Source organism: Heliangelus exortis, chromosome 28, assembly GCF_036169615.1.
Source record: "Heliangelus exortis chromosome 28, bHelExo1.hap1, whole genome shotgun sequence".
In the NCBI taxonomy this organism is placed as follows: Eukaryota; Metazoa; Chordata; class Aves; order Apodiformes; family Trochilidae; genus Heliangelus; species Heliangelus exortis.
Genome location: NC_092449.1, coordinates 3,833,972 through 3,857,922, shown reverse-complemented (window position 1 = coordinate 3,857,922; position 23,951 = coordinate 3,833,972). Strand labels below are relative to the sequence as shown.

The window sequence follows — 23,951 nt, the reverse complement described above, 5'->3', positions numbered from 1 at the left end:
GAAAAGTTCCTCCTCCTCCTTCCAGCAAAAGGTAAATCAGCCTGAAATGTAATGATTTAAATATTCTGAATTTTAGCAGCCAAACCCCCTCTTGCTCCTGGATCCATAACAGAGATGGGGGGGCAAAAAATAAAAATGTGCTGCCTGGAGAGCACCCATCACCACCTCCTCCTCCTCCTCTTCCTCATCATCATCACACAAAATTGAAATATACACCCCCTTTGAGGTGCCATCTAACATTTCTGCAAGTTTTTTTTTTACCCACCTCTGCCAGAAAGTCCAGGGGAAGCATTTACTGTTGAATTAGTAATTATGAAAAAAATAAAAAAAAATAAAAAAAAAAAGGAGAACATCTTCCTGGCAGGTGAAGCTCCTGCAGGTATTTAAATTCTGAAACAGCCCTTTCTGTGCAGCTGAGGTGGAAGTGGGGGGCAGAGGGGGTGCTTCCTTCCTGCCAGGGTTTCTCTCCTGCCTTGTAGAGGTTTCATTTTGGGTGTCCTCACCCCTCCAGCTCCTGTTCACAGCTCTGAAGTGAGGCCAACAAAAAGCAGACCTTGTTCTGGAAGCCTGGAGGTGGATTCCCTCCCACCCCTCCAGCCACACAGCTGGAGCTGCCAGGTCCACAGAGATTTGGGTCCAGTTTTTAATTTAGTCCCCTTGGTGTTTACCCAGGAAGAAGCCCAAGTCAGGAGGGGACACAGAAGCCACCAAAGCCCAGGAGACAAAGCACTCACACACTGATCCCTTTCATACAGCCCCAGAGTTCACTCTGTATCTCTATTTTTTATACACATTAGTGCCAAACTCCAGCTTGCAGGTTTTTAAGAGCACAAATCTAACCTGAGAAAAACCAGAAATCAGCAGGGAAGCTGCATCCAGGTTATTAAAATCACCTGGGAATTGTTAAAAAAGAAAATTGGGAGGATTCTTCCTTCCCAAAGTGGCAGCAGGAAAACCTTTCTGGCAGAGTTGAACTCAACATCAGCTCAGGAACACCAGACACCAAGGTGATGGGCAGCCTGCCTCACCTGGGGGGTGGCTCCAAACCAGCCCTGGAACCTCCTCTGCTCTTGCAAAAACCACTGGGGTTTGGTTGTTTGGGGAGAGAGAAGGGAAGGGAACCAAGGGGCAGAATGAACAGAGGGTAAAATGCACAACCTGGAGTGAACAAAGAAAAAAACGGGGAGGAAACCAAGGAGCAGAATGAACAGAGGGTAAAATGCACAACCTGGAGTGAACAAAAAAAAAAAAATATAAAAAAAAAAGGTATAAACCAGAAGTGAGAATGAACACAACCAGACCAGAGTGGGAGAAACTCAGCTGAGGTTTTTTTTTTTGCCATCTGGATGAGGCTGAAACTCCTGGAGTGCTTGAAGGCTCCACTACCCAGCACAATCCAGGCCATGCCATGGGTTCAGGCAAACAAAAACCTGATGAAGCTGCAGGAGATTCCTCCTGAGGAAAGGACCCCACTCAGGTCTGGGTCAGCAGATTGGTTGGTGTGATGCACAACCCAAAAAAGTTGGAGGGAGGAGCCCAATCGATGCCCAAGGAAGGAGAGAGAAGAGGGAGAAGAAAGAAAACCCCCCCAAACTGAGCCTTCCTCAAAATCAAAGCCCAAATAAACCCTCCTGGTCATGAGCTCCCACCCACCCTGCTTGGAGGAACATGGGCTGGACCCTGCTGCACCTGGATGCACTGGGACTGGGGGGCACTGGGACTGGGGGGCACTGGGACTGGAAATAGGATGCACAGGGACTGGGGTGCACTGGGACTGGAACTGGGGTGCACTGGGACTGGAACTGGGGTGCACTGGGACTGGGGTGCACTGGGACTGGGGTGCACTGGGACTGGAAATAGGATGCACTGGGAGTGGGGTGCACTGGGACTGGAAATGGGATGCACAGGGACTGGGGTGCACTGGGACTGGAAATGGGATGCACAGGGACTGGAAATGGGATGCACAGGGACTGGGGTGCACTGGGACTTGAAATGGGATGCACTGGGACTGGGGTGCACTGGGACTTGAAATGGGGTGCACAGGGACTGGGGTGCACTGGGACTGGGGTGCACTGGGACTGGAACTGGGGTGCACTGGGACTGGAAATGGGGTGCACAAGGACTGGAAATGGGGTGCACAGGGACTGGAAATGGGGTGCACTGGGACTGGAAATGGGGTGCACTGGGACTGGAAATGGGGTGCACTGGGACTGGGGGGCACTGGGACTGGAAATAGGATGCACTGGGACTGGGGTGCACTGGGACTGGGGTGCACTGGGACTGGAAATGGGGTGCACAGGGACTGGGGTGCACTGGGACTGGGATTGTGCAGAGCTTGGGAACTCACCTGCCCTGTGCACATCACCTAAATCCTGCATTAAGGAAGGTGAGAGTTGGGGCTGAGCTCCCTGCTTCCCTCTTTTGCCAAAGTCCCCACCAGCCACGTGATGCTCCTTCCCCCCTCTCTGTCTGCCCTCCAGCTCTGGGGCTGCCTGGTAAATTTTTTCCTAGATTTTTCAAGTGTTTGCATTTCCCAAGACAACAAAACCAGCCTTGCAGATCCTGAGGTTCAGCCCTAACAACTACTCAACCCCCCCCTCCCACCTCTTCCCAAGTCCTACCAGCAATTCTCCTTGGAAAAAATGGGATGATCTGGGGTTCAGGAATTCCAGAAAGGAAAGGTAAAGATAAAAATAAAAGGAATTATTGCCAGAAGCCACATCCTTCCCTCCTAACATCAACCTGTCTGGAATAGCCAAGGCATGGGGTGGTTGGACTGACTTACTCAAGGTGTAAGTTGGGACTGACTTACTCAAGGTGTAAGCAAACTCCTTCTCCAGGGAGTTCAGGGAAGGAAAGGTCAAGATGAGCACAATTTATGACAGGAGCCAGGACACAGGGGGGCCAGAGCAGCCCAATTTTCAGGATGCAGGAACAGGGCCAAACATCTGGCAGCTGCTGCCTCACCTGAGCTGTGCTGGATGCTCCAGACACCTCCCAGCACCATCCTGCAGCACTGAGCCCTGTCCCAGGATCATGAGGATTGGAAAAAAAACCCCAAAGATCATCAAGTCCACCTCAAATCCATCATGGAGACAAGGAGGAGGGCAAAGAGCAGCACAACAGCTGCAAAGAGTGGAGGTTTTCCACTTTCTGCCCTATTCCAGCACCTCCGAGCAGCAAGACACTCAAAACATTAATTTTTTTTTTTTTTGCTTAAGACTCAACACACCCAAAGCAGACAAAACTTTCCAGCCAAACCTTGGTTGGGTTCCAGACAGCCCAAAGGGTCCCATCAGCTCTGAGCAGGTCACCCTGGAGCCACCAAGAAGTCAAACAGCAAAGAACACAAGAAAAAGGAGAAACCCTGCAGCAGTTGGGGTTCTCTGCCAGGTACCAAGGGAGCCCAGGTTAAGCAGAGAGAAAAACATCCCAAAAAGACATGAATAACCCCTGAAGCCCCAGGGGATGCCTAAGAAATAAAGGAGGGACTCAGGGAAGATCAATACCCAGGGGATGCCACAAAAATGCAGGGACAAGGGGAGGAGAAAGAAGAGCCTAAAAAAAAAAAAAGGGATCCCAAGCAAGGTTTAAACCAATCACTCATAACATGAGAGTATCAAGAAGCCAAATCTCTCTGTATTTTTTATATATATCTGTATTTTTTATATATATTAGTACCAAACTCCAGCTTGCAGGTTTTTAAGAGCACAAATCTAATCTGAGAAAGACATTAAACACAAACTTTCCACAAGAATCCATCTGAAAAACTGTCCTGGAGCTTTCTTGTCCATCAGTGCCATTTCTTTTGCCCAGTGCCAGGAGCAGAGCTCACACCCCAATTTTTCTCCCCCCTTAATCAACCAAATCTGCTGAATAAATTGCACTTCCCACACTGGTCTGGGCAGTGTGCTGAGACCTCAAACACCAACAGCATCACACAAAAAAAATGTTACTTCCCTGAGTCTAAAAAAAAAAGCTGCCACATTTTCAGATACCACCACAGGCTCCAAGAGAATTTAGAGGAAAAAAAAAACCCCAAAGCAAACCCCAAAACACAGCTGGATGTAACTTGTGTTCTTAGGGACAAACTGGGAGTGCCTGGAGCAGGACTGGGATGTAAGAGGAGGGATAAAAAAACCTCCACATCCCAGTTTGGTTTTCCTTGGTTGTGTTGGGTTTTGTTTGGGTTTTTTGGCAAGAGCTCAGTGTCTGGATTTTAATCCCAAAGGGGGATGGATGATGCACACACTGTAGGTTTGCTTCCCACCTTTTTTTTTTTTTGTTGTTGTTGTTGTGACCTATTTGAGCAGTCACTAGAGAGAGGATAAAAGCCTGGACCTGCACATGGAAACTTCCCATGGAAACTTCCCATGGAAACTTCCCATGGACACTTCCCATGGACACTTCCCACCCATGTGAGCTCAGTACAGAGCCCCCAACTTCCAACCTCAGAAGCCCCACAGAAGGGACACCCAAAGCCAAATAAACACCCACCTCCTTCCCTCTGATTCAGCAGGAAGAACCCTTGGATTGAAGGGAACTTAATCCCAGGGAAGAGCTCACAATTTCTCTGTGCAAAAACCCCCAAAAATTGGGTTTTGAAATGCAGCAGTGTGCTCCCCATCCAGTGACATCCAGAAGCTGGTGGTTCAGAAGCCACTCCAGGAGAACTTGCTAAATTAAGGCAGCAAACCAGCAGGTCCCACTCAGGATTGAGACACAGAGGGAGTGCTCCATCCAAACAGAAATCCTGGGCTCTGCTGACAGCCTCCTGCCACTTCCCTCCTCCCCACTTCCCTGGATCAGAGACTCAGACCTGCTGGCAGCTGGCCAGGGACTCCACAACATGGACACCACCTCCAGAGGTGCCACTGAGAACCTAAGATGGTCCCAAGTGTGGCCCCACTGCACCTGAATGGCTTTCAGACTGAATTTTTTTTTTTCCCAGCACCGAGCTGGAAGATCCCAGAAGTTGCCTTTTCTTTAATTCCTCCCCCAAATATCTTTCCTCCTCGTTGCTCTCCTGAGGAGCAACTTCTTGGGCTTTCTGGCTACATCACTTCTTGCTCTGCTGCTTCCTCAGGAGAGCAACGAGGAGGAAAGATATTTGGGGGAGGAATTAAAGAAGTTTGGGCTTTCTGGCTACATCACTTCTTGCTCTGCTGCTTCCTCAGGAGAGCAAGGAGGAGGAAAGCCACATGGAGGGGTTGGACTAATGCAGAGCACACCCAGAAATACTGTAAGGAAGCCCAGACTTCCTTGGAATGGGATAATTCCCACTTCAAACCTGAGGCTGTGCAGAGAAGACCCCAAACCTTGGGCCAACTGTGGCTGCTTGGCCAGAAAAAGGATCCAAAGCTTTCACCCCCTCCTTGCCTAAGCCTGGGGAGCATCACCCTGTGCACCAGCACGTTCTGGATTTGAACCAATGGCTCTGAACAGCTCCAGGTATGACTGCTGGCCTGTAATTACTATTAAAAAAAAAAAAAAAAAAAGTTGTAAGGCAGCTATATAAAGTTACAGCATTAGCATACTGCCACTGCATCATCCTCTGCCAGCCCTGTTGCATCATCACCCATTGATGCAACCTCTGTAATGCTGGTGGGGATGGGGTGAGCTGCTCCCCTGCTCCTCCACCTCTGAGGAGAAAAAAAAAAAAGGGAATATTTGGAATATTTTTGCCTCCCTCCATCCCACACCACTGCTGAGTGACCACAGGGGTGAAACTCAGCAAGGTGCTTTGGACTCCCAGCACAGAGCTCAGCCTTTTCACACACCACCTGGGATATATTCCCTCTTTTTCCCCAAGCAGATGTTAGGAGAACATCAGCCTGTTGCTTACTCCCAAGTTTCACAGCCTCCTGGCACCTCCTCTGCAGCTTTCAAACCCAGAGAGTTGGGGGCAGGAAGAAAAACCCCAAAGCCAAGAGCTGCCAGCCCTGAACTGAGGTGATCCCATCCAAGATACCAAACCACAGAGCCTCACTGCCTCCAGGGCAGCACACCCTGGGTTGCTTTATTTTTTTTTTTTTACTGTCCAGGGCCTGACAATCCAGACACACCAAAGGCTATGCCAGCAGTGAGTAGGAGCATGATGCACAGGAATACACCATCCCCTGCCTGCCAGGATGGTGGCTGCTGGGAGACAGCCTTCCACAGCCTTTATATTCCCTTTATTCCTTACTTTTCTTTGCTGGCTGGTCCCCTCCCACCTCTTCCTCTCCCATTTCTTATGCTTCTGCTTCCTCCTCCTCCTCCTCCCCAAGTCTCTTTCCACTCCAGGCACTGGGCAATAGTTTGTCTGGAAGAAAGAAGGGTTCATTCTCTTCTCCTGCAGAGCTATGGCAGCTTCCAGCCTCCTGGCATCTCCCTCATTCCCACAGGCCCCTCTCCTTTCCCTTCCTGTCTCAACCAGCAGCTCTGCCACCTCTGCTCCCTCCCGTGTTTTGCAACCAGGAAGCCAAACACCTGGAGCAGCAGCTGGGATGGAGGGACTCAGGGGGGCTGTGCTGAAAAAAAAAAAAAAAAACAAAAAAAACCCAAAAAAACCCCCCCAGAGCTGCCACCCCAGCAGCGTGGGAACCACCCCCATCCTGGGGCTCACTGCACAAAAACGGGAGAAAAAAAAAAAAATAATGGCAAGTAAAACATAAAGAGCATAGACTAGAATAAAATAGAATAAAATAAAATAGAGTAAAGTAAAATAAAATAAAATAAAATAAGCTGTGGGGAAGGAGCTCACGGGCTCACCCAGCTCCGTGGCAGTATCCCAGCTCCTCCAGGAACCGGAGCAGCAATTCCGGGATCCCCACGCGTGTCCTTAACGCGGGACTCCCCCCCCCGACCTCTCTTCCCGAGCGGGTCCAAACCCTGCCCGAACGCAATGAAACCCAGAACCCCGCAACCGAACCTCCCCTTTCCCCTCTGGGGATCGCAGGATTGGGATGGGGGGGGGGGGTTCGGGTGGTCGCACCTTGATCCTGCGGGCGGGCCAGGACTCTTATTGTGACACGGGCCGCAGCCTGGCCGCCAGCCGGGCCACTGCCACCGCGGGGCTGCCAGCCCGGCCCGCCCGCTCGCCCCCCGCAAAGGGCCCCGCGGGGACGGAGCCGCCGGGGAGCGAGGGGCGACGGAGCTGCGGGAGGGGGGGGTGGGGGGGAGGGTTGGGAGAGGTCGAGGAGGGGGTAAACTCGCAGTTTGGTGCCCTCACCCCAAAGCCGGCCCGCAGGAGGAGGAAGAGGAAGCAGGCAGGGCGGAAAGCCCGCACCAACTTTCCGAAATAAACGCCTCGCAGGCGGCCGTCCCGGCGCCGAACAAAAGCCGGGGAGCCACGCAGAGACACCCACACCCCCCCCCCCCCGCACTTTCACGGCGAGGATGAGCCCATCCCCTCCCCCTTTTTGTCCCCCCCCTCCCTCCCCTGCAGGCATTAACCCATCACCCCCCCCCCTCACCGCAACCCCGCACCGGGACTTTGCACTTTTTTCCCGGCTCAGCCCCGCACGGTCGCTTTCTCCCCCAACTTCCCCGCCGGCTCTCACGCATCCCAATCCCCGCACTCTCCACACCAACTCCACCGCCTCTTCCTCCTTCCCTCCCCCCCCCCTTTTTTTTTTTTTTCCTTCCCCTCCCCCCGGGACAATAAAACCCAACTTTTCAGCTGGGAAACTCACACGCTGCTCCACCTCCCCGCGCATCCGGGCTCCTCCGCTCCCTTTCCACCGCCTGCCGGGTCTCTCCTCCCCGCATCAATCCGCAACCCCCCCCCCCTCCTTCCCTCTTTTTCCCCGCACGCCGGGGACCCCCGGGTTAATCCTCTCTCCTCCGCCTGTTCACCTTTGCCAAATAATGCGCCTCACACACATGGAGTCGCGGCGTCACTCAGCCGGGAGCATGCGCAGCACCACACAGAGAGGGACGGCCCCGTCCTGCGTCTTACAGCGGGGGGACGAACGGCGGCGACAGCGACAGAAGCGGCGACAGCGACAGAAGAGGCGACCGCGACCGCCCCGCAAAGCGCTGGGGCCCCGCAGCCGCTTCCGGGCGATGGTGGTTGGGGGAAGGTTTGTGACCCGCGGCGCCATTGGCCGGAGGGGGCCTGGCGGCAGATGGTAGGAGGGCGCCGATTGGCTGAGACGCGGGCGAGGGGCGCCGCCGAGCGGGTCCCGCGGGTCCCGCGGCCACGTGGATGGAGGCGAAGGGACCGGCGGTACCGGGACCCCACGGGACCCAACGGGGCCGCGCGTTGGGGCGGGGAGGGGTTCTGCTGATGGGGGTTGCGATGGGGGCCGCTCCGGTTTTTGTTCCTTCCTGAGCGTTTGCAGGCGCTGAGGAAGGAAATGGGTTCGGAGAGCGCCGGTACCGCCGCTGCCCCGGTTATCGGTACCGGGCAGGGAGCGAGCCCCGGGATGGCGGTACGAGCCGGGCAGGGCTGGTGCTCACCGGGGGCCTCGTTACTGGTTCTGATATAAAGTTAGAGACGATGTGAGCTCGGCGGGGTCAGGAGAAGGACGCTCCAAGGAGCCAGCACCAAAAATTCCCATTTTCCCCATCCCTGAGAGCCTCTGGGTAGCTCAGACCAGACACAGTGGGGCAGCCAGCAGCAGAAAACAGCCCGAAAAAATAAAAAAAAAATCTCTTAAAACCTCTGACACCCAATCCCTGAGCCGCGGCGTGCCCAGGGAGAGGGATTCCCAAACCAAAACCCCCGAGCAGGGACGGGGCAGATCCCCGTTTCCCCCCAAGGGTAATGGGATGGCAAAACAGGCTGGAGTATTATTCCTGGAAATCCCTATGGATCGGGAAGCAGTTTGGCTGCAGTGATAAACTGCTGCAGTCTGAAGCTGCTGGGAGGAGAAAAGTTTTATAAACGCAATAAATTCAGAATTTCTGCTCCTGCAAACTTTTCCCCTCTCTCCCTGCACGGTTCCAGCCTCCCCGGGCCTTGATTAAGGCTCCCTAATTAAGCCCAGAGCTGGCATGTCTGGGGTGTGGCACTCAGGTGACATTGTTCAGGAGGCCATCACCTGGTGGCACTCCCTGGCAGGGACAGTGTCCCCACAGCCTTTTCAGTCTGCATCCCTATTTTCCATTTTTTTATCCCAATCCGACCCTAGCGAGCTGCCCTGGGCATGATTTTCATTAAAGAAACCTAGAATAATAATTATTAAACCCAGAAAACTGCCCGAGTATTTCTTCTGCTCATGTTTAGCCTCAGGTTTTCCTTAAAAAACAAAGCAAAACTCTGCCGGAGCCACAAAATCTGACTTAGAAAGTTCCAAAGGTCTTCCCCTCATTCCACATCCCAAACCCATGGATACCAGGGATGAAACTGCTTCATCCTTCCTATTTTAATTCTCCACTTTTCAGAAAAACACCACCCAGGGAGCTCATCTGATCGCAACAAATTTGGGCTTGGGATGTGAGGAGAAAAAAAAAAAATAAAATAAATAAACCAAACCCAACCAAGAAACCCAAACAATTGAGGCAGAATTCCTAAAGGAGGGAACTGAGCGATGAGACGGAGCCTTTTTTTCTCCCTGCACACCAGAATCTAGGTCAGAGCAGAACAAAGTGAAGCTCCAGCCAGATCTGGGAGAATTTGGTCAGGTCCCTTTGCAACCAGGAGCAGATAGGATGGGAAGCTGGAAATGGGGGTGTAGGAACAGGCAGAACGGGTTCTGGGTGGTGAGAGAACACCAGGGATTTGATTTGGAGGAGCAAGAGAGTCAGCAGCCCCAAAATTCCTAAAAACCCCTTTAGATCCCTGTCTTTATCCATCATTTTACCCCGTTTCCACCCTTTGGAAACCAGGGCTTGCTGCTGAGTGCGTCTTGATCTGGGAAGACTTTGGTTTTGGGGGGGGGGAAAAACCCCAAAGCAAAGCCCCAGCACTTGGTAAAAAGCTGGTTGGGTTTTTGTTGGTTGGGTTTTTGTTTCCTTTCCACTGCTGGCTGAAAGTTTGGAATGATCAGAGGACATCCTCAAATAGTTAAAGGGGAGGGAAGAAAAAAAAAAAAAAAAAAAAAAGGGATAAAGTGTAAGCGTGCTGCAACAGTGCCCAAAATCTGAACAATTCTGAACAATCCCATTTTAAGATGGCTTAAGCTAAGAATGAAAGGAATTCCACAGGCTCCAGCCCAAGAGATGGTCCTTTCCTGATTTTCTGGTGAAACTGTTTTATTCCAAGTGGAAGCTGCAGCTTCCACCTGCTGCTCCTGGCAGAATTGCTGGGAAGGAGCTGAGGATTGGTGACCTGGGGCTTTTTGTCAAGAGGAATCCTGAGACATCTCGGGGTCACTGGCCTGGCCTTCCACTGAAATGGGAAATGTTTCCTGCAGGACCCCAAGCTGTGGAAATTCCACCCTCTGGAAGCTGGGAGGTGAATGACCCGGAATGGAAACGTGAATTAATCCCACTGGAAGTGGAAGAAATGGGAAGATGTGGAGGAAAGGAGCAGAGAAAGGCAAATATTGCTGGGTGTGATCATGTCTGACCCTGTCTCTGGTCACCACTTCCATGGCTGGAAGAGGATCCGTGAGGAGCTTCCAACAGGAGCTCCATGGACTATCGATTTTGCTGGGAAGTGGGAGAGCACAAAGTTCACCCAGCACTGCTTTTTCTTTCCAGATCTGCCAAAGAACCATCTCAACCTCCTGAAAAAGTGGCCCTCGGAACCCTCAGCAGCAAAACACCCAAATATTTGGGTGGCAAACAGGGATTCAGACCCTGAGAGCCATTCCTTGAGGCTGCTTTGCTGCTCATCCTCACCTGGCTCAGCACCACTTGACCTTAATTCCCAAGAATTCACTGCTTGAAGAAAACTCTCCTGGAGTTCTTGGAGAAGTTGGTTTTCCTGAAGTTTTTAAGCACCACAAAAAGCCCTGGGAGAAGCACAACTCCAGCACACCTCCAAGAGGTCCTGGTCACCCTTGGTTATTTGCTGAATCCTCTTGGAGCTGCCTAAATATTGCTGAATATTCCCCCAAATCTCTTTCAGCTGGATCTGCCAAACTATTTGGATTGTCTCCTCTCTACCCTGTGAAGCACCAAAAAAAAAAAAAAACCACCAAAAAAACAGGGAGTCCTCCCCAACCTCCCTGCTTTCATTATTTTACCCAAGAGATGAGGATTTCTTCCCTAGCCTGGAATCCTTTCCCAGAGCAGCCTGTGGGATGCTCAGCACAGGAGGAATCTGCTCACGAGAAGTCTGCCAAGCAGCAGGGGCTTGTTCTGCACTGTTTGTCCTTTTTAAAGGAAAACTCAAGGGTTCATCCACCTCACCAGTCAGATGATTTTATTCTTATCTGCTCATTTCCACGTAGAGGCTGCAGTTTGCCTCCTCTCCTTGCTCAGCTCCTCAGGGTGGGAGCACTCAGAGTGCTGCAGGACTTAAAACTGTGTCCTGGGAAGAGTGAAGGGCCCCCTGAATGCTCTGATGAACCTTGGGGTAATTTCTTTGTTGACTCCTGATAACAAAAAATACTTAAATTACTCCTTCACACTCAGCTCCCTGCCCCTACGCTCTGAAGAAAAAGGAGGAAAAAAAAAAAACCCCAAGAGTTGCTGCCCCCTTGCTCCGAGGAATTCTTGTGAGAATTAAAATGTCTACAACGTTCCCTCTAGGAATTCTTGTTGGGATAAAAACCTGGGTCATTTTCTAGAAAAGCAGCTTGGAGCTTTTTGGGGAGCAGTCAGGCTGCCCAGAGGCTTTTGGGTTTCATTTCTCAAGATAAAGCAGGATCAGAGCTGCCCCAATGAAAATCTTTGCTCTCTCCCTCTGCCACTTAGGAGGTGTGAAAAGATCCCAAAGGATTTCCCAAAAGTAGGGTTTATCCACCCAAAAAGTGTCTTCCTGGGGGCAGCAGGAGGTGGTTGGGGCTAAGCCTGGGTTGCCAGTGGTCAGAGTTATTACTGGTTATTCATCAGGTTGGATGAACAATATATTAATGAACGAAATAAAATGAAAAAAAATCAAATATAAACAAAATAAAGACATTAGCCTGTATATTCTGCATGTGGTAGGAATATTTATCTAATAGAAAATGTCATTTTTGGATGGTTTTTTTAAATTATGTCTTGATTTGCCTAACCTTGGGATCAGTTGTAGCCAACACTGCACCAAATCTTGTAAATTTTGATAGCAGTGTTTCAGGACCAAAAAAAGAGATGCTCTTTTTTTTTTTAAAAAAAAAAAAAAAACAAAAAACACCTTTGGAACTTTCCCTAAGTTCCAGGCCATACTTCCCATATGATGTTGGCAAGGGCTGTTTCTCTGAGCACATTCAGAAGCACCAAATTGGTGTTTCCCAGCTGGCAAAATGGCCCCAAAAAAGCCTGATTGGGGCAGGATTTGTTTTCCCAGCTCAGCCCTCAGGGCTCCAGAGCAGGCAGGGAATGCCTTGCAGGAGCTGAAGGGGTTTGTAAGACTCCACCTAAATTCCACAGATGGATTTGAGCAATTCCCAGTAGTTTCTCCTCTCAGTCCCCAGATTCCTCCTGGAGATGAAGGCTCAGAGAGTCAGGGATCTGACTCTGTGGATGCCACCACTTTGTCACTGAGAAATAAAGAGCTGGGGGGACACGTTCTGTCCTCATTTCAAGCTCTGCCTGTGCAAGGCACAACCTTGTCCCACTGCTGGAGTTGGGATGGAAAGATCCAAGAGCACAGGATGGATCCATGAAAAGATCCAAGACCTCAAGATGGATCCATGAAAAGATCCAAGACCACAGGATGGATCCATGAAAAGATCCAAGACCTCAAGATGGATCCCTTAAAAGATCCAAGACCTCAAGATGGATCCATGAAAAGATCCAAGACCTCAAGATGGATCCAGGAAAAGATCCAACACCATGTGATGGATCCATGAAAAGATCCAAGAGCTCAAGATGGATCCATGAAAAGATCCAAGACCTCAAGATGGATCCATGAAAAGATCCAAAACCACGTGATGGATCCATGAAAAGATCCAAGACCTCAAGATGGATCCATGAAAAGATCCAACACCATGTGATGGATCCATGAAAAGATCCAAGACCACAGGATGGATTCATGAAAAGATCCAAGATCACATGATGGATCCATGAAAAGATCCAAGACCACAGGATGGATCCATGAAAAGATCCAAGACCTCAAGATGGATCCATGAAAAGATCCAAGACCACGTGATGGATCCATGGAAAGATCCAAGACCTCAAGATGGATCCATGAAAAGATCCAAGACCTCAAGATGGATCCATGAAAAGATCCAAGACCACAAGACGGATCCATGAAAAGATCCAAGACCTCAAGATGGATCCATGAAAAGATCCAAGACCTCAGGATGGATCCATGAAAAGATCCAAGACCACAGGATGGATCCATGAAAAGATCCAAAACCACGTGATGGATCCATGAAAAGATCCAAGACCACAAGATGGATCCATGAAAAGATCCAAGACCACAGGATGGATCCATGAAAAGATCCAAGACCTCAAGATGGATCCATGAAAAGATCCAAGACCACAAGATGGATCCATGAAAAGATCCAAGACCTCAAGATGGATCCATGAAAAGATCCAAGACCTCAAGATGGATCCATGAAAAGATCCAAGACCTCAAGATGGATCCAGGAAAAGATCCAAGACCACAGGATGGATCCATGAAAAGATCCAAGACCTCAAGATGGATCCATGAAAAGATCCAAGACCACGTGATGGATCCATGAGAAGATCCAAGACCACGTGATGGATCCATGAGAAGATCCAAGACCTCAAGATGGATCCATGAAAAGATCCAAGACCATGTGATGGATCCATGAAAAGATCCAAGACCATAGGATGGATCCATGAAAAGATCCAAGACCTCAAGATGGATCCATGAAAAGATCCAAGACCTCAAGATGGATCCAGGAAAAGATCCAAGACCACAGGATGGATCCATGAAAAGATCCAAGACCTCAAGATGGATCCATGAAAAGATCCAAGACCACAGGATGGATCCATGAAAAGATCCAAGACCTCAAGATGGATCCATGAAAAGACCCAAGACCACGTGATGGATCCATGAAAAGATCCAAGACCTCAAGATGGATCCCTTAAAAGATCCAAGACCACAGGATGGATCCATGAAAAGATCCAAGACCTCAAGATGGATCCATGAAAAGACCCAAGACCACGTGATGGATCCATGAAAAGATCCAAGACCTCAAGATGGATCCCTTAAAAGATCCAAGACCACAGGATGGATCCATGAAAAGATCCAAGACCTCAAGATGGATCCATGAAAAGACCCAAGACCACGTGATGGATCCATGAAAAGATCCAACACCATGTGATGGATCCATGAAAAGATCCAAGACCACAGGATGGATCCATTAAAAGATCCAAGACCACAGGATGGATCCATGAAAAGATCCAAGACCTCAAGATGGATCCATGAAAAGATCCAACACCATGTGATGGATCCATGAAAAGATCCAAGACCACAGGATGGATCCATGAAAAGATCCAAGACCACAAGATGGATCCATGAAAAGATCCAAGACCACAGGATGGATCCATGAGAAGATCCAAGACCACAGGATGGATCCCTTAAAAGATCCAAGACCACAGGATGGATCCATGAAAAGATCCAAGACCACAGGATGGATCCATGAAAAGATCCAAGACCACAAGATGGATCCATGAAAAGATCCAAGACCACAAGATGGATCCATGAAAAGATCCAAGACCTCAAGATGGATCCCTTAAAAGATCCAAGACCACAGGATGGATCCATGAAAAAATCCAACACCATGTGATGGATCCATGAAAAGATCCAAGACCACAAGATGGATCCATGAAAAGATCCAAGACCACAGGATGGATCCATGAGAAGATCCAAGACCACAGGATGGATCCCTTAAAAGATCCAAGACCACAGGATGGATCCATGAAAAGATCCAAGACCACAGGATGGATCCATGAAAAGATCCAAGACCACAAGATGGATCCATGAAAAGATCCAAGACCACAAGATGGATCCATGAAAAGATCCAAGACCTCAAGATGGATCCCTTAAAAGATCCAAGACCACAGGATGGATCCATGAAAAAATCCAACACCATGTGATGGATCCATGAAAAGATCCAAGACCACAAGATGGATCCATGAAAAGATCCAAGACCTCAAGATGGATCCATTAAAAGATCCAAGACCACGTGATGGATCCATGAGAAGATCCAAGACCTCAAGATGGATCCATGAAAAGATCCAAGACCACAGGATGGATCCTTGAAAAGATCCAAGACCTCAAGATGGATCCATGAAAAGATCCAAGACCTCAAGATGGATCCATGAAAAGATCCAAGACCACAGGATGGATCCATGAAAAGATCCAAGACCACAGGATGGATCCATGAAAAGATCCAAGACCACAAGATGGATCCATGAAAAGATCCAAGACCACAGGATGGATCCATGAAAAGATCCAAGACCTCAAGATGGATCCATTAAAAGATCCAAGACCTCAAGATGGATCCATGAAAAGATCCAAGACCTCAAGATGGATCCATGAAAAGATCCAAAACCACGTGATGGATCCATGAGAAGATCCAAGACCACGTGATGGATCCATGGAAAGATCCAAGACCTCAAGATGGATCCATGAAAAGATCCAAAACCACGTGATGGATCCATGAGAAGATCCAAGACCACAAGATGGATCCATGAAAAGATCCAAGACCACAGGATGGATCCATGAAAAGATCCAAGACCTCAAGATGGATCCATGAAAAGATCCAAGACCACGTGATGGATCCATGAGAAGATCCAAGACCACGTGATGGATCCATGAGAAGATCCAAGACCACAAGATGGATCCATGAAAAGATCCAAGACCACAGGATGGATCCATGGAAAGATCCAAGACCACAAGACAGATCCATGAAAAGATCCAAGACCTCAAGATGGATCCATGAAAAGATCCAAGACCACAGGATGGATCCATGAGAAGATCCAAGACCATGTGATGGATCCATGAAAAGATCCAAGACCTCAAGATGGATCCATGAAAAGATCCAAGACCACAGGATGGATCCATGAAAAGATCCAAGACCACAGGATGGATCCATGAAAAGATCCAAGACCTCAAGATGGATCCATGAAAAGATCCAAGACCACAGGATGGATCCATGAAAAGATCCAAGACCACAGGATGGATCCATTAAAAGATCCAAGACCACAGGATGGATCCATGAAAAGATCCAAGACCTCAAGATGGATCCATGAAAAGATCCAAGACCACAGGATGGATCCATGAAAAGATCCAAGACCTCAAGATGGATCCATTAAAAGATCCAAGACCACAGGATGGATCCATGAAAAGATCCAAGACCACAGGATGGATCCATGAAAAGATCCAAGACCACAAGATGGATCCATGAAAAGATCCAAGACCACAGGATGGATCCATGAGAAGATCCAAGACCACAGGATGGATCCATGAAAAGATCCAAGACCACAAGATGGATCCATGAAAAGATCCAAGACCACAGGATGGATCCATGAAAAGATCCAAGATCCCTCTCAGGTTGCTCAGAATTTAAGAGAATTCTTGAAACATGTCACCCAAACCCATCCTGGGTGGGCAGACTGAGGCTGCTCGTGTGTAAAATCATCCAAAATGTAAAATTTCCAGGATTAAAACCAAGGAGCAGAGAACTGGACTGAGGAATCTTGCAAGGAAATGAACTGAGTACAACCCTGAAAAGCCACTGCAGTGAAAGAAAGAGCAGAATGGAGGAACTTGGAGCAAAAAAGATGCAGAATTCTCTGTGCCTTCAGTAAAACTCAGGCTTCTCAGAGCTGGATGAGGCAGTGCCCACCTGTTCCTGGTTTCTCAAGGTGCCACTTCCCTACAAAATCATCTCCTGGAGTGGGAATTCATGACAATTTTTTTCCTGTCAAGCCCAAGCACCTCTCAAACCCCTTTCTTTGACATTTTCCTGGGTGAATAAAAGTTTGTGGGTTCCCCATGACCTCACTTTGCTCTACCTCAGCTTGGTATTTTTAAAAGTGAATAATCAGAGCCCTTTGTTCCCTGTAATTCCCAAGGACTTGACTCTGCATTTGTCAGATGCCAGGGGAGCTGCACCCCAACGTTGGGTTACAAGCACCCAGAAGCACCCAGAGCTCTGAAACCTGGATTTTATGAGGATTATCTGAGTCTTATTCCTTGTTTACTATAAGCATTTCTTCACATTCTTCCTCCTGGCCATCAGATGTTTATTATCAGCACATAAAACCTGCTAATTCTCCCTCCAGGCTCCTCTCTTCCCCCACCAGCACTATACTAGGTCAGTTCCATAACCTGTTTTCCTGCTGGAAAGCAAAGCTTAGAAATTAGATTCATTTCTAAATTTAGGATTGATGGCATCAGTCATTACTGATCTTTTTTATTTTTTTTTTCCCAGGCAAATTTCAAGGAAAAAAAAAAAACAAACCACTTCTTAAAGAGTTTACCCCAAGTCCTGAACTACAAGTCCCAGCTGCTGAGACCATCCTGGAAGAATTCTCTGGGGAGACCAAGATTAGGGGGGGTTCTTCTTCCAAAATAATTTTATCCCAGAAAAGAACAGGCTGAAATTTATCCTGGAAAATGAACCCAAATAATTCTATTGAGAAAAGAGCTGGGGAGACCCCTGAGAGCCACTTTTTTGCACTGCCAAGGGATGGCTCTCAGGATGCAAAAATCCCATCCTTATCCCAAAGCACCCTTTGTTTCCCTCTGAGATCCTCCAGCAGCTCTTCCCAAGCTTTGCTTTGAGTTGGGAGGGAGACACAAAGAGAGGAGAGAGTGCCCCAGCCTTGGGGTGCTCTCCTGAAAAATCAGATTTTTGTTTACTAACTGCCCCCACACACAAAAAAAAAAAGAAAAAAAAGAAAAAAAAAAAAAGAAAAAAAGACAGCCCAGTTCTTATCATCAGGCTCTCTGGAGATTTGACATCCTTGGCATTGTATCTCAGAGGAAGGAAATTTCTCACTTCCCCAGCTATTTCAGTTATATAAATCAATTGTTGAGGGAGAGTTGAAGTGCTGTGCACATGGGGAGGCAGCAACTCTTCCTTGGATGCTCTTTGGAGAGACTTCTCTAGGAATTAAGAACATGCTCTGTAATTTATCAGCAATTATAAAGCGTGTCCATTGAGTAAGAATAAAAAAAAAAAAAAAAAAAAGGTGAAATCTAATGGCCAGGAAAAAAAAACTACTTGGTTTTATCCTGGTAGCCATGGTGCCAAGTGTGTTGTGGTAACAAGAGGCCAGAGCAAGGCAAGGTTTCCCAACAGAGAGGCTGTCCTTGGGAGCCAAATCCTGACCATCCTCCTGGGAACTTCCAGGTTTTTCAGCTGGGTGAGTGGGATCAGTTGTATACATTGAAAAAAAAAATAAAATTCTAAGAGACAGTTGAGGCAGTGGATTAGGAGGGAAGAGTTTTCTGGCAAAGAGCAAGCTGCTGCAGGCTGCCAAAACACCACTAAAAAAAAAAAAAAAAAAAAAAAGGTGGAAAAATGCTGAAAATAAATACCTGTGGTAGCTCTGTAAGGGGAAGAGGACTGCAGGGGGGGGTTCCAGTTGTCACCAACACCCCAATTATTCCCTGAGATAAGGAACTGCTCTAAGCCCTGGAACCTAAAGGGTGAAGTGATGTCAGAAACCTGTTGGAAAGTGAAAGGCTGATAAAGGCACAGGAACTCGGAGAGGGAGAGGAAATCCAGCTACCTGCTCCTAGAGAATTGCCCTTTTCCACACACACACAGAGTAGGAAGGGCTGCCAGAGCTCTTTCAGTGGCCCAATGCTACTGCTCCTGGAGAAAAGGCAAAGCCAAGGGATGGAAGTGGTCCAAAAGTTTTCAAAAACTCTCATTTTCAAGTCATCATTTCAGTTCCTGCTGGCCCCAAGCAGGGAAAAAGCTCCAAGGCCTCATCCCACAGCATCACGTTCCTGCTAGGAGCCATCTCAGGGTTGTCCCTCCTGTCCCCTCCCTTTGGCCCAAACTCCTGAGTTCAGAGCCATTCAGCTGCACCTCAACCTTTTATTTATGATTATTTTTTTTATTTTTGGCTGCAGTGAGGCTGACATCCAGTGGCTCTGCCTCTCTCAGAGAATCCATGAAGCCCTCAGGCATCTCCTGGTGACAACTGGATAACCAACCCTGGATGAAAGCTAATTCCCAGCCTTCAAACAGTTTCCAAAAGCACAGCTTGGTGGGGTTTTTTTTTTATCTATAAACACAATATTATCATCTGTGCTCCCCAACTCCTCACTTTAGGCAAGTTTCTTCCTGCAAGACCCCCTGAAACTGCTCCATTCACAGGAAATTCAGATATTTCAAAGAAAATCAACTGGGAGGCATAAAAGAGGCTGCAGGACTTGGCTTGTTTCAGCTGGGAGCAGCCCCTCAGGCAGCAGGATTTAGGGACCATTGGTACCCAGATGTAATTTCCTCTATATTTATATATATTCCCACTATATTTGTGTGATACCATCCTCTGGTTTACCCTCTGGAAAATTTCATGTCTGTTTGGACAGTATTTGTACTCAGGTTCACACAAACCTGGCATTAAAACTCTTGAGAAACCCTGGAAAAAAAAAAAAAAGTCCTCTGTACCACTGAGACTGAAATTTGAAGACCCTACAGTTCAACCCACTAAAAATACAAAGTTTCTCCCTTAAAACTTTGTGCTTGGTACAGTCACAAAACACTACAATATTTCACAGTTTTCTTGGCTTGGAATAGTGCTTTGTATTCAGCAAGTTCAAGTATTTGTCTCACCAATTTCTAAGTTGTTTAGGAGTTATATTTCAGGGTCTTTCCCAAGTTAAAGCAAAAAAGCACAGGTTTTTTCCTTCCCTTCCACTTTTTCCTTGTTTGGAATTTGTTCCTAAAACTCACTGAAGGCTCAAAATCTGTAAAGTTAGCTCCTTCCACAGACTTGGAACTACCAATATTCTTTAGCAACACCACCCAGCTCCTACATCTCCTGCCTTACTCTTCAGCTTTCATCACAAAGACTGGGGGGGGGGGGGAAAAAAAGAAAAAAAAAAAGTGGTAGATAGATAGAAAATGAATAATGAACTAGATTTTTAAGGAGCCCTCCAGATCCCTTCTGTGAAACATGGCAGAGGGGTGAGGAGAAGGTGGCAGACCACAGACAGGATATAACTTTATTTTAAATCGAGCTTGTCTTGCTTACAAACTCAATCCCCCCCCCCTCCCCAAGCAGTACAGAGAGAAAACACCACCAAAAAGAGAAAGCAAGGGAGGCGAATGCCACAGCCACCGATTTGGGTGAAAATCAGCCTGGTTCTCAAGCTCTGCACACATAACCTCGGCGCATCTAGAGAGGAGGGGGGGTGAGGACCCCTCTTTGGCACCAGCCCCACAAACACACCTCCATCTTAAGAGTCCTGTCGGGAATTCAACCCAGCTGGCACTCTCCAGCAAGCAACCAGGTTTTTTTTTTTGCTCCTGCTTAGCAGGTCCCCTCCATCAGTGCCCTCACCCTGCCTGCCTTCACCCTTCCTTCCCAGGGATGCCCCAAGCCAGGGCAACCCCTGGGATTTTTTACTTTTTTTTTTTTTTTTTTTTTTGCAGCCAGAACTTTATCCATTTAAGTGCCGCTTTTTTTTGTTTGTTTGTTTTAATTTCTTCCTTGCAGCGGACATCTCCTTCCTCCCCCCCCCCCCCCCCCTCAGCGAATCCCCACTTTGGGGGCTTCTCTCAGGAATCTTGAGGAGGGGAAACCCCTTCCTTACCAAACAAAAAGCTCTGTTTCTAGCAGCACCTTTCCCTCTCCAAACCATGGCCTGCTCCGGACCTGGTTACACCCAAACCGGGTCCGGTAGCCCGAAGTTTTGTTTGGATTTTTTTTTTTTTTTTTTTTTTTTTCAGTGTGGTTTTTTTTTTTTTTTTTTCCCGGATGCCCCATCTTTAGCATCGGTAGTTCCCTCCCCTCCCCCACTTCCCCTCCCCCGCCTTCCCAAGTCTCTGGGACTAATAATCTGGCTTTGCTGACATGCTCTGGTAGCTGTGCCTATCGGGCAACTCCCAGGATGCACTCTTCGCTCCTCCCTGGCACCCCCTCAGCCTTGCCCACCCTCCCCTGGTACCCCCCCCCTCACCGCTCTTCCCCCTTTTTTTTTTTAATTTTTTTTTTTTTTTTAAATCCCCCCTCCCATCCACTTTTCCCCCAACCCCCGGCTTAGTGACCGCCCCGATCTTCCTCAGCCCAATTCCCCCGCGGCCCTCCGGGCCTTCCCCTCCCCCCCCCCCCCCCCTTCCCCAAACCGGGCCGTGCTGGGCCGCGCTTCCCCCTCTCTATCCCCGCACCCCCCGGGACCGAAAAAAAGGTGTGTGGGGGGGTCCACACCTCACACCCCCCCCCTCAAAACCCCCAAACCCCCCCCCTCACCCCCTCAACCCTTGCAGCGACTCTTCCCCCCCCACCCCCCTTCCTCTCCCCTCATCCCCCTGAGGTGAGGTGAGGGGGTGGGGGGGTTGTGTCCCTTCCCTGCCTGTGTGTCCCGTCCCGTCCCGTCTCCCCCCCCCCATTTCCCCGGTGCCCAGGTTGGGAGGAGGGGGGGGGGTTGGGGGATGTCACTCACTCTCCTCAGCCCCCTCAGAGCCGCCTCCTCCTCCTCCTCAGCGGGGCCCGGGCCGGACTGGGGCCGTGGGGGGAGGGGAGGCGGCTCCCTCAGGTGGCCACTGACAGGAGGAGGGAGGGAGGAGGGGGCTGCGCGCGCAGGGAGACCCGCCTCGCTCCCTCCCCTCTCCCCCTTTTCTCCCCTCCCTCCTCCTCCTCCTCCTCTTCCTCCTCCTCCTCTTCCTCTTCCTCTTCCTTCCTCTTCTTCCTCCCCCTTCCCCATATTTTTTTTTTTTTTTCCTTCTCCCCCCCCCCCCCCCCCCCCTTGAGGGAATCTCCCCCACCAACCGTCACCGGACGCCCTCCCCCCCCCCCCCCCCCCGTTGCTAGGCAGATTTGGGATAAACCCGCGCGGCTGCCGCTCTGGTGCTGCCGCCGCCGGCTTCGCCACGCCTCTCCCCCCCCTTTTTTTCCTTCCCCCCCCCCCCCCCGTTTCTGTGAGGGGGCGGCGGGATTGTTGGGGTTTTTTCTTTTTTTTTTTTTTTTTTTTAATTTATTTATTACTCGTTTAAAAAAAAAAAAAAAAAAAAAGATGACGGCCGCGACGCCCAATGAAAAACCGGGATTCCCACCCGCCCAACCAATCGCAACGCCAACCCCTTTCAAGCCCCGCCCCCTAGGCGCCGGGGTGAGGAAAAGAGGCGTGGCATCCATTGATTGACGTGCGTCTTCGCCAATCAGACGCGGGGTAGGTGGGGAACTGAGGCTGAGGGGGCGGGGCGTGGCCAGAAGCCGGGAGGCGCCCGGGCCCGGAGGGTCCCTCCCCGCGGGCGGCTCCGCGCCGGGGCCGAGTGAGGTGATGGGCGGGGAGAGGCCCCGCCGGGCCGCCCTTATCCGCCCTCACAGGCCGGGCTGGGGCCTCCGATAGGGGCGGGCGGGCGGCGGGGGTCACCCGGGGGGGGGTCGGGGGGTGCGGACCTCCCCGGGAGGCTCCGCAGGGCGGGGAAGGCCCCGGGCGGTGAAGCGGGGGCAGGGCCGCTTGCTGAGGGATCTGGGTCAGGGGTGCGGGGAGGTTCGGAGGTACCGGCCCCGGTACCAGCCGGGGTTACGAGTACTTGTGCGGGGGGGTCCTCACGCAGCGAAAGACCCCGGGGGGGGTTGTGGGAGACTTGGGGGGTTGCGTGGTACTCGGGTGGGGTTATCCGACCCCCCCCCCGCAGCCAAGCCGGTGAAAGGAAAATGGGAACAAAGGAATTAATAAATTAAGGTTCCCCGTGAGAGGGGAAAAAAAGAAAAAAAAAAAAGTACTCTGCCCCCTCCCCCAAAAAAAGTAAAAGAAAAAAAGTACTCTGCCCCCCCCCAAAAAAAAGAAAAAGAAAAAAAGAAAAAGAAAGTAAAAAAAAAAAAAAAGTACTCTGCCCCCCCCAAAAAAAAGGGAAAAAAAGAAAAAGGGGAAAAAAAAGAAAAAAAAAGAAAAAGAAAAAAGTACTCTGCCCTCCTCCCCCTCCAAAAAAAGAAAAAAAAGAAAAAAGAAGAAAAAAAAGTCTGGCAGACTCCAAAACAAACCTCAGGATTTCTTATTCAGCATTTTTAATACCTGTGAGGGTTCTGAGGGTTCTTGGACAAGGGGGGGAAGAAAACAAAAACCTGAATTAAGTTTATAATTGAGGGTAAAAGCAGCAACTTCCTTTCTGATGCCAGCACTGATCTTCCATCAATTCTGTTTTACAGGTGGCTGAGGTGTTTCCTTCAAAGGAGGAGAAGTGAGATGGTGATTATTATTATTATTATTATTATTATTATTATTATTATTATTATTATTTTAATTCATCACACAGAATCCTAAATCAGGATGCAGAACCCAGGCCTCACTCCTCCCTCTCCAGGACTTCTATTCAGCCCAAAACCTCAAAAAACTCAAACTTCCAACTCAAAAAACTGCTCCAAAAACTTCCAACACCCAACACCCTCCCCTTTTCATGGCACTTTTCCCCTCTACATTCAAGATTCATCTTCCTTTGGTTTTTTCAGCTCCCCCCAAGGCAGGAAAACACAACAAGGAGCTGAGTTTCCAGCTCTAAGGCAGCCACCACCCTCCTGTCCCTCTTGCTGCTGTTTTTGGGATGTTTTCCATGAGGAATTTTGCCACCAGGCCCATCCTTGGTGTCATTCCAGAGCCTGCCCAGCAGAAGGGAGAGAAGGTGACAAGAGCTCAGCTGATCCCAGATGGAATTTTTTCTTTTTTTTTTTTTTCCTGTGGAAAGGACTCCAGGGAAGGAGCCTCAGGCTGATTTTTGGCAGGAAGCTGCCATTTGGGTTCCAATTTTTGGAATTCTGGGGTGAGG

General features: G+C 49.3%; 1 protein-coding gene across 7 annotated transcripts in view; it reads right to left on the bottom strand.

The window, feature by feature from the left end:
• GATAD2A (GATA zinc finger domain containing 2A) overlaps positions 1 to 21,818 on the bottom strand; it is a 59,438-nt gene extending 37,620 nt beyond the window's left edge. For 2 of the 7 annotated variants that reach the window (XM_071727774.1, XM_071727780.1), the window contains exon 1: positions 7,840 to 7,908. The gene's annotated coding sequence lies outside the window, so the exon portion shown is untranslated. Of the gene's footprint in view, positions 1 to 6,187; positions 6,305 to 7,676; positions 7,909 to 21,628 lie in introns of those variants that run through there. The other 5 variants (XM_071727776.1, XM_071727773.1, XM_071727779.1 and 2 more) reach the window with 5 other exon arrangements.
• Positions 21,819 to 23,951: the final 2,133 nt, after the last annotated feature.